Genomic DNA, 10467 nt, shown 5'->3' with positions numbered 1-10467 from the left:
AACATCTCTGAATGTCAAACCTTCAAGTGGATGGACCACAGTGGCAGAAGACCATGAGCATACACTCAGTGGTACAGGAGTTTCCTAATAAAGTGGCCACTGGGTGTGTGTCTCTCATTATTTTATAGGCTTTGGTGGATCCAAGGCAACGTTTGGGTTCCCCAAATACAAAATACCGGGAATACATCTCAAATGCTGGGAATAGGCTTCGTGAACCAAAACAGTTCTAGGCTCACTGCTTTGTCCAGATCCAGTTTCTCACTCAAGAGCTGACACAGAGCCAGTCATTGCCAGTTAAAAAGGAATGCAGAAAGAAGAAAAAAGGATTTGTAGTTACATAACACCTCCTAGGCCTAATCACAATGAGTCCTGTTAGGTTCCATTGAGATTGAAATTTTTGTGTATGGTATAAAATATAAGATCCTTTGGAAGTAAAAGACTGGCAATCACCTCCCTACTTGCAAAGCACACTGCAGGGATTTATCTTGTTAAAGTTTTGCATGCACCTTCGAAGCAAAAGCTGCCTCCAGACATAATAGCAAAATCATGGCCAGCTTTAAGGCTTTGTGGCCATGTGCTATGAACGAAGCTTGAAGTGATCAAAGCTTTTTTTCCATTATATTAACATACTGTTAGAAGCTGACCAACAGTTCTGTATCAGTAAGTAATCTGAAAAACCCTGATAGCTAGTAAATCCCTCCAGGCAGAGTAGGGAAAGTTATCAAAGCCCCTAATTACTGTAGTAATGTACCATCCCAGGGGTGGGGGGGTGGGCACTTGAGTGGCAACAGTGCCTTTGGTTTTAAGAAATGTACTTGATCACTACTTAAAGCATTGTCCATGCATAAGACTAAAAAGGCATTGCACAATTATTCTTCTGAATAACTTTCAGTATGAATTAAGTTTATTTTGGTTAAAAAATGTATCCACCTCACAGTAGGGTTAGCAGCCAGCTGAATCATAATCTGCTTTGGAGCACAGCTTTCAACCAGCCTTTTCACATGATACATCATGTGCAGTAGAAATAACTGACCCATTGATTCATGTGTCACAAGAGGTAATTGCATCAGTGCATCACATAATAGACATTCTCATTGTTACCTCTGATAAAGATAAGCATCTGTAAATATTAATATTTAAAGCTGGCAGTCACTGTTCATTTACAAAAAAATGCTTTCCCTCACAAATAGCATGATTGTTTATAGATTTGAAGAGATATAAAAATGGAAGTTCTTGAAATGTGCATTCAGAGCTTGCTGAAAGGAAGCCACATTTCGCAGTAGCTTCTAGGTTTTTGCTGGTTGCCTGACATCAGCCTCTGGTCCCTTCTGTGCCTCAGTTTATGGCTGCTCACTATCCAGAAACAATTGTATCCCCTCAGTGAACAGCTCTCTAGTCGATAATTGCTGGGTCACTGACTTTCTGTTAGTTTTCTCTGAGGCAAATTGTTAAGTGGGCAAAATGTATGCTGGTGTGAGAGGAAATCTTGTCTATGCAGAGTGATCTGCAATTCTGTTGCGATAATCTGCATAGTACTCTTTATTGCAGCACAGTTGAAGATAGATTTAACACATAAATTGCCTTTGTGATCATTTCCAGATTAAATCCTGTCAGTTATTGAACTTCAGCTGGGTACTTTCTGTTAGGAGGCAACTTTCACAATTTTGGCATTTGAGATGCTGCTAGAAACACCATTCTTGTTACATTGTCACATAAACATGAGCGATTCTACCAATGCTGGAAATCCAGAGCAACACGCACAAAATGCTTGAGGAACACAGCATGTCAGGCAGCAGCTATGGATAGGAATAAACAGTCGATGTCTTGGGACGAGACACTTCTTCAGGAAGATCACCATTCACAGGAAAACATAATATCAGTGTTCATCCAATTTAATAAAATGGTTAATTAAGTTTTATTTCCGCAGTCCTCCCAATACATCAACCATTCCCCTGCCCACCATTCTGCAGTGCATTCTTATCTCACCTACATACTTGCCATCTCATAATCTAAACCTCTGATGCAGTCTTTCCTACCCACATGGTATACCATCTCAATGCCTCCTCTTGCTCTCAGCTCCCTGACTAATCCGCACAATCACAACGTTTCCAATGCCGGTCTCTAACCATGACCTCAACTTGTAGATGACTCAGGACAAGTTCCAATAGCCCATCACCTAGAGACCTTCCCTTATGCTGCAGGTCTAGTCCCCAGATGCTGGGCTATTGAGTTTAAAGCAACTGCAATTGCAACTGAAATCCAAATATATTTTAACGGAAGGAAAAGTAAATAAAACAATTGCTGCTCCAAAGCATTCCGACCATTTCTTTGCATTGTCTGTGATAATCTGGAATTTCCAACCACATGACCATAAAGGTAGGTGAAGCTGAATGGATTGTATAGGGAACTGAGAGAAAATAACCTTGAGGGCTGTGGAGAAATAGTGGCAGAATGCATTGACAGGATCATTCTGTAAAGAGTTGGCACAGGCTCAGACAGTCAAATGGCCTCTCCTAATAATGTAATGATTCAATGGGTCTAATATCTTTGAACTGTTGTTTGCATAGACCCAATCTCTGCTTGTTAATTCTCCCACTCTTGAAAATGTACCAGTAAATATGCCCTGCTGGGTAGGATGCTATCATGACTTGCATTTCTTGGCTTTCTTTCCATTAAAGAATTACCTTTGCAGCCAGTTTTTATCATAGAATGACCATATTCATTCATCTCGTGCCAATAGCCACCTATTGATTGAAATGATTGTTTCCTATTCGCAGTTCTAACCTTGTCATTATCTTATCAAGAGGCAAACATACAGCTGGTAGGACTTAAAGCATCTTTTAATTTGAAGGTGACGGGTGGAGAAATCGTGCATCGTAGCTACAAGGGGTCCAGAAAACAATTTTTGTAACTGGGAGACACTGAAGGATTCCACAACTGTCTAAGACATAGACATAAGAACAGAATTAGGCCATTTGACCAGTCAAGGGTGCTCCACCACTTGATCATGTCTGATTTACTTACCCTTACAACCCTATTCTCCTGCCTTTTTCTGTAACCTGTTATACCCTTACCAATCTAGAACTCATCAACCTCTGGTTCAAATATGCCCAAAGACCTGGCCTCCACAGCATTCCACAGATTCACTATCCTTTGACTAAAGAAATTCTTCCTCATCTCTGTTCTAAAGGGTTATCTTTCCTGACCTGAGGTTTTGCCCTCTGGTCCTAGACTCTCCCACCACTGGAAACATTCTCTTCGTGACCACTCTATCTAGATCTTTCAATATTTGATAGGTTCCAATGAGATCCCCGCCTCATTCTTCTAAACTCCAAATCAGACCCAGAGCCATCAAGCATCCCTCATACATTAACTCTTTCATTCCTGAGATAATATTTATAAAATTCTTCCAGACCTTTTACAATGCCAGCACATCCTTTCTTAGATAGGGGGCCCAAAACTGTGCTCCAAGTGCAGTCTGACCAATGCCTTATAAAGCCTAGCTTGGCTTTATTTATTCTAGTCTTCTGGAATTGAATGCTAACATTGCCTTTGCCCACCTTACTACTGACTAGAGCTGCAAATTAACCTTTAGGGAACACTGCACAAGGTCTCATAAACCTGTTGCACCTCCAACGTCTGAATATGCTTCTTATTTAGAAAATAGTCCATGTCTTTATTTCTTGTAACAATGTGCAGGACCATACACTTGCTCACTCTTCTAATCTATCTAGGGTTTTTCTTCTGCAGACTTCCTGCTTCTTCAACACTACCTGCTTCTCTGTTCTCCATCTATCTTTCTACAACCCACAAACTCGGCCACAAAAGCTGTCAATTAATTCCATCATCAAGATTATTAACCGAAAACAAGAAAAGTAAACAGACACAACACCGACCCCTGCACAGCAACACTCGTCACTGGCAGCCAACCAGAAAAAGCCCCCTTTATTCCCACTCTTTTCCTTCCTCAGCCAATCTTCTGTCTGTCCATGTTAGTATCTTCCCTTTAACATCATGGGCTCTTATTTTGTTTACTAACCTCATGAGCAACAACTTCAGAAAATTCAAGTAAACTATATCCACTGACTTGCCTTTGTCTATCCTACTTGATTGTGTGTAGGAGCAACAAAATATATCAATCATTTTCTATATGAGGAATACCATAGCTTGCTGTAAAGTCAAATTACACCTTAGCAGAAAAGGGGCAACTTCAATGCAGTGCTAATACGTCAGAAGAGTTTATTCATGTTTTTATGAATGGACCATATCCTCCGATATGAAGGTACAGGCTTTCATTCCAAAGGCCCTCTACTTCTATACATCGTCCAACATGTTGATCAAATCAAGAAATTATGAGGCACCCATGGACTGAATCCAATAAATTTCTCTTTAAATTGCTTTTTCAAGATATGCTGGAGGTTTGCTGATTTTTCAACTTACTGTTACATTGAATTAAAGTGAAAATGAGCAACCTGATTGGTTTATTATTGTCACGCATATCAATTTGTATGCCTTCCAGGGGTGGCATGATAGCATAGTGGTTAGAAAAACACAATGTTTTACAGCACAAACAACCTGGGTTCAGTTCCCACCTCAACCTGTAAGGAGGTTTGTCTGTTTTCCCTGTGGCCACGTGGGTTTCCTTTGAGTGCCCCGGTTTCCACAGTCCAAAGGTGTACTAGTTGGCTGGTTAATTAGCCATTGGGGAATCAATCCCATGCTTAGGCTAGGATTAAATCGTGGATTGCTGGGTGCCATGGCTCAAAAGGCTGGAAGGGCCTATTCTGTGCTGTATCTCAATAAAATAAAAAACAATTATATTGAAGTAGTAAAAAGAAAGTAGAATGCACATTATAGCATTGTAGTTACAGAGGAAGTGCAGTGCAGGGAGAGAAAGGGAAAGGACCATGTCAAAGTGGACTGGAAGAACAAGAGGTCAGAAGTGCATTTTATCATATGAGGGGTCCATCCAAGAGTCTCATAAAGTGGGTTTAAGTTGACCTTGCTGTGAGTGGTATATGTTCTCAAACTTCTGTTAACTTCTGCCCATTTATTCATATTGAGGAGAACAAAATAATAAGGTGGACTTTCCCCGCATCACTTAGCATCCTGCATCTGCCTTTCTCCTTTGTATCCTTCCCTTTTCTCACGCTTTATCCATTAATCCTACCAATTCATCATCCAATTCATTCCCAGGAAGGATTTTGACAACATGAGTAAAATTGCATGCATGCTCCGCTGTTATTAGCACACCAGATTATTACAGTACACACATCTTGTATGCCTCTCTTTAACAAACTAATCTATCTCCTTATAATTAACATCTTAATTAAGTTTGTATTTGAAAATGTCCTTCCTTTCAGCAGGATTATCTAGATTGAATTCAAACAAACAAGTCTTTGAAGCATGTATTAATCTTGTTGCAAAGTTTCCAATACTGACCTGAAGGACTTATTTATATGCCATTTTCTAGTTTATAGAACTTACTTTAAGTTATTTTCAGAACTGGAGCATACGGTGCTTTGTTTTTCAGCAATGGATAATTAAATGTTTTAGGTGTAAGTTGCTGCACTAATTCATGCATTTTCTCCAAGTAGTCATGAAACCAAGAGAAGAAAGGCACCATTGTCATCAACCGCAACACCCCCCCACCCCCCCAATCCACCTTCCCCACACAAAAAAAGGACAAAAACAGAACAAGCACATTGACCCCCAAATCCCTTCTCCCTGCACAAAAAACAAACAAAAATGGAACAGGCACATTGATCTCTGTCCTGCATACAAAAAGCGCGAGAGATCAGGTGAAAACACAGAATATATTAAAAAAAACTAAGCCTGAAAAAGTCTATGTTGAATCTGTAAGGAAAGGAGAGAGTTGTGATGGTGGTCTCTCAGGAAATCTGCAATGCTACAGTCAGAAAGAAGGGAATAGCAATGATATATGTATGGCTACATCAAGAATACTCAGCAATCATGCCCATTTACAAAAGCAGCAGGGAAGAAGCATGTTGCAAGTCAGGTAGAACTTGTATCTTGTTTTTTAGCTGTAACAGGTGTGACAACCTGCGTTATCCCCAGTGTTCATGATAATATTATGACTCTTGGAATTGGAAATATGTCTGTGTGTTTATATGTGTCCACCCATGGGCATGCATGCATGTATGTTTGTGAATGTGCGTATGTGCATGAGTTAAGCATATTGTGTAAATCCTACTGCTGTAGCTTTTCCAAGCTCTGGTTTTCAAGAGTTGTGAAGTCTCCCCATGAGCTGACCAAATTGACACTAGTTTTTATGTTTTGCATTTATACTGGTTCCTCCAAGAGGATCAAAACATTGTCATGGTTTGGAGATTTGCGTGCTTCAGTGACCCGGAGAGCTATGTGGGCTGGGGTCAGGGCTTCATGCTTTGGCTCTTGGTAAGGTAACCCATGCCATACCGGTCAAGGTTAGAAGAATTCACTGGTCCTCCAAGGGTTTCAGCTCAGGGCTAACAACCCAAACAGGTAAAAAAAAAATTGTTACAGAAAAAGCAATGAAGAATCCTTCTACATCTGATTGCGATGGTATTCCTGGAATACAGAAGTGAAAGCTGAGAGGAAGCTACTGACACAATGTAGGAAGCCCTGAACACTGCCAGAGATGGAGGACCTTCATTGCTGCCCTAAACAGGGAATGGCAGTATACACTGTTTACCAGGTGCCTCCAAACCCTGAGAACTGAAATGGAAACAAACCCCAAGAAGGAAAACTTCATAATGTGTCTAACAGTTCTTCGTCAACTGAAAACAATAATACTCTCTTTCACTCTCTTTCCATTACTGCTTGACTGCTCAATTTCTCAGCATTTTTAGTTTTGTTCTAACAACTTTTTAATATCATGTTTGCTGCATCTTGTGAAGCCCCCTTTACTGGGCATCTCTGGAAATGCAGCTGGTTTCCACTGGATTCTGCAGTGAGAACCCACCTTTCTCTGGTTTCGTACATCTAGGGTGTATAGGACCTTGGTCCTGCCAAATCCATGGTGTTGGAATGTCTTGCCCAGCCAAACCCTGGTTTATGTGCATGCTGTGTGACTTACTGCCTTGCATGAAATAACAGATCTCACACTACATACAATATTAAAGAAGTCTATCTGTGAACATTAATTTAAGCAAAGAGTGAGTAACAAAAAGAAAGAAAAAAACAAAAAGGGACCATTATAATTTAACAGTCAAATGTGCACAGTTCGCAGCTCAAATCTTCCAAAAGTTCCTTGGTAGACCTCCTGCCATGGCTCCTTCAAATTGTGTTTTCCCAACCGATCGAATCCTATAACCAGTTCCTTCCAGTGTCTTCTGTCTTCATCTCCCACCAAAAAAAAGACAAACCTTCGTGTTCCTCACAAAACCTCTCCCCCCAACGTTCTCTGGATCCTTCTCCCAATTCCACTATCCTAACTGGATGACACACATTCCTAAGCATCCCTTTATCTTCAATGGTAACCCGGATAGGCTGAAGGCAGAAAAGGCTGCTCTTAAAATGTGAACCAGAGCATTACACTTGGATGTAGGGGTAGTACTATAAAAACATATCCAACTAAGAATTTAACTTGCCACAAAAAAAAGTTCTATTTATGATTATCAAATGATATTTTTATGGCATTTTAATAAAAAGATTATCAGCTCCAGAACAGTTTTTAAATTTGAATCTTGATAAAGAAATATTATTAATGACCTCAAAATAAAAGAAAATTGTTCGTGCTTAACCACTTCAGGCTATGTTCTGATTTAAAGATTTGGTTCTTTTCTTATACATACCACTAAGATATATCACCTGCCCTTAACCTGTACCTGTAATCTAATTAATATAATTTAGAAATGTAATTAAGAGAGTTAGTCTTTTCACAGATCGAGATTATACCATGAAATAAAGAATTTTGGACTTCTGTTTAATTGTCTATTGTAGATGGGTAGCACAGCAGTTAGTGTGAGGCTATTACAGCTCAGGGCATTGGAGTTTGGAGTTCATTTCCAGCGTGCACATTCTCCTCCAAAGTGCTCCAGTTTTCATCCAAAGTCCAAAGACATTCCAGTTAGTAATTAATTAGTTATTGTAAATCTACTTATAATTAGACTGAGGTTAAATAAGCGGGTTGCTGATGGCGCAGCTTGTTGGGCTGAAGGACCTGTTCTGTGATGTGTCTCCAAGTAACCGGATCAGAAGTTGTGAACTCAGTCAGCTCCATCATGGGAGTTAGCCTCCCCAGCATCCATGACATCTTCAAGGAACGATGCCTCAGAAAAGGTGGCATTCATCATTCAGAACCCTCATCATCAAGGACATGTTCTCTACTCACTGATACAATCAGGAACGGGGGTACAGGAGTCTGAAGACAAACATTCATTGATTCAGGAACAGCTTCTTCCCCCCCCCCGCCATCAGATTTCTGAATGGACATTGATCACAACCTCACTGCTTCTTTTTTTCTCTTTTTGCATGACTTATTTAACTTTTTTACTGTAATTTACAGTTTTTTTATTACTATGAATTGCCATGTACTGCTGTACATCAAATTTCACAACATCTGCTGGTGTTATTAAACATAATTTTGATTCTGAATATTAGCACCTGTAATTTATTATTACCTGGCAATTTAAACATAGTTGGAATGTTTTCTAGTAAGTGATTTGGTACTTTTTTCAGTATATACAGTTTCTCTGTCAGATGATTCAACCACTCATCAAATAAAAATATTTCAATGCATATCAATTTGACAAGTTAAATGCATTTCTAAGAAATGTTTGTGAGGATCAGTGAAGCATCAAACGATTTACGTTCTCACCATGTACTCTTTAATCTCCTGAGGCTCTGAAGGGTGTCTTGAGTAATAAATGTTTAATTGTTTTTTAGATTAAAGCATTTATAACTTGATAACTTTGGGTGATTAAGTAGTAAAACATCATTCTTTCCAGCTCTAATTTAATTATTAATCAAATGTTCCATCTAATGTATCAAAAATCTTCTAGTACATTACTATCTACTAGCAATTTTCATTTGTTATAGTTTGATGACATTCATGTTTTAAAAGGTGAATCCTATAAGCACAGGAGATATGAAAACTTTTCATTTTTCCCCCTTTTGTCTTCTTGATACCAAGGACCTTTGTTCTCATCTCTAGTTTGGTTCCTGGGTCTCATTAGGCAACGATGACTAATCTTCTTTCCTGCCTCGTGGTGTTCTTTCATACGTCTTTTAGATACTTTGTTTTTAAGCACAGTACGGTACACCTTCTTACCTGGTGACCTCTGGGTCAATGCACCTTGTTAGAAAGATTTGTTGCTAGGTCCCAGTCCAACCACTGCTGACAAGTGGAAACCCAAGGCCTTTTTCTAATACTGATTGATATTCTAGTCCAGGTGATGTGTTGTACTATAAAAGATTGGAAGTGCTTTTTTTAGCCGTAATTGCTATCTACCCAGAAAAAGATCATTTTAACGTAAGAATCATGAGGAAAGCTTGAAGCCACTAATATTTTCCATTGTATCAGGCTCAAGGAGGTCATGAGAGTGAAGCGGGATATGTTCATGAATGGAGCAGTGTTGGTTAATGTTGAAATCTGCAATGGTATTGAACTCACTTGGTTAAATAATTAGCACCCTCAATGAAATTCTAACTTCTGTCTATTTAAAAATCTCTGTGAATGTAAAGGTTGTTTTTTTATATACCCTGCATGGCCACACCTCTCTGATAAAAGGCAGCGAATCACTAGAGCTGCTTCAGGTCTAAATATGGATTTTTCAGATGTCTATTTATATTTGGAAATACATTCATTTTTGACTTTAAGAAGTCACAAGTGAATGAGGATTATAACCTTAGATAGTTCTGAAGTTCAAACCAATTTATTTATTTCATATCATCTTTCCTACTTTTTTCCAACATTTTAAAAATGAAACATTACAATGCTCGTCCTAAAATTACTACATATACCTAAAATTACTACAGTATTGTGTAAGAGTTTTAGACACCCTGGCTATATACAGTGTGGGTATATATATATAAAATTGAATTGTTCTGCTTTTAAGATTAGCATTCAGATGCCTTCTAGACACTCTAAAACGAGACAAGCAATCTCTCCATCAGATAACAACAGTTATTTTCCAGTCACTCAAAGATGAATACTGAGACACCCATCAACTGTTGCTAGATAATCACCAACCTGAAGGATGCTATCGTTCTTGTGAAAGCTTCAATCCTTGCACGCTCCAAGGTTATATATACATCAGCACTGGACTTCGGTGCCAATGGTCATGGGTTCGAATCCTGCTGGCTCCTTGCATGCTTTCCATTCGTCCTGGTTTGAGTATCAAGCTAGCAACTCAGCCTTGTAAAAAATAGACAACTGCTAAGGAAGCAGCAAAACAAATGCTGCCTGATATGCCACAAGGTGCAAAAAGGCACAACAATAACAACAAATTATATATATCAATA

This window comes from Hypanus sabinus, chromosome 17, assembly GCF_030144855.1.
Source record: "Hypanus sabinus isolate sHypSab1 chromosome 17, sHypSab1.hap1, whole genome shotgun sequence".
Taxonomy (NCBI): Eukaryota; Metazoa; Chordata; class Chondrichthyes; order Myliobatiformes; family Dasyatidae; genus Hypanus; species Hypanus sabinus.
The sequence above is the reverse complement of the archived record's forward strand: the minus strand, read 5'-3'. Positions refer to the sequence as shown.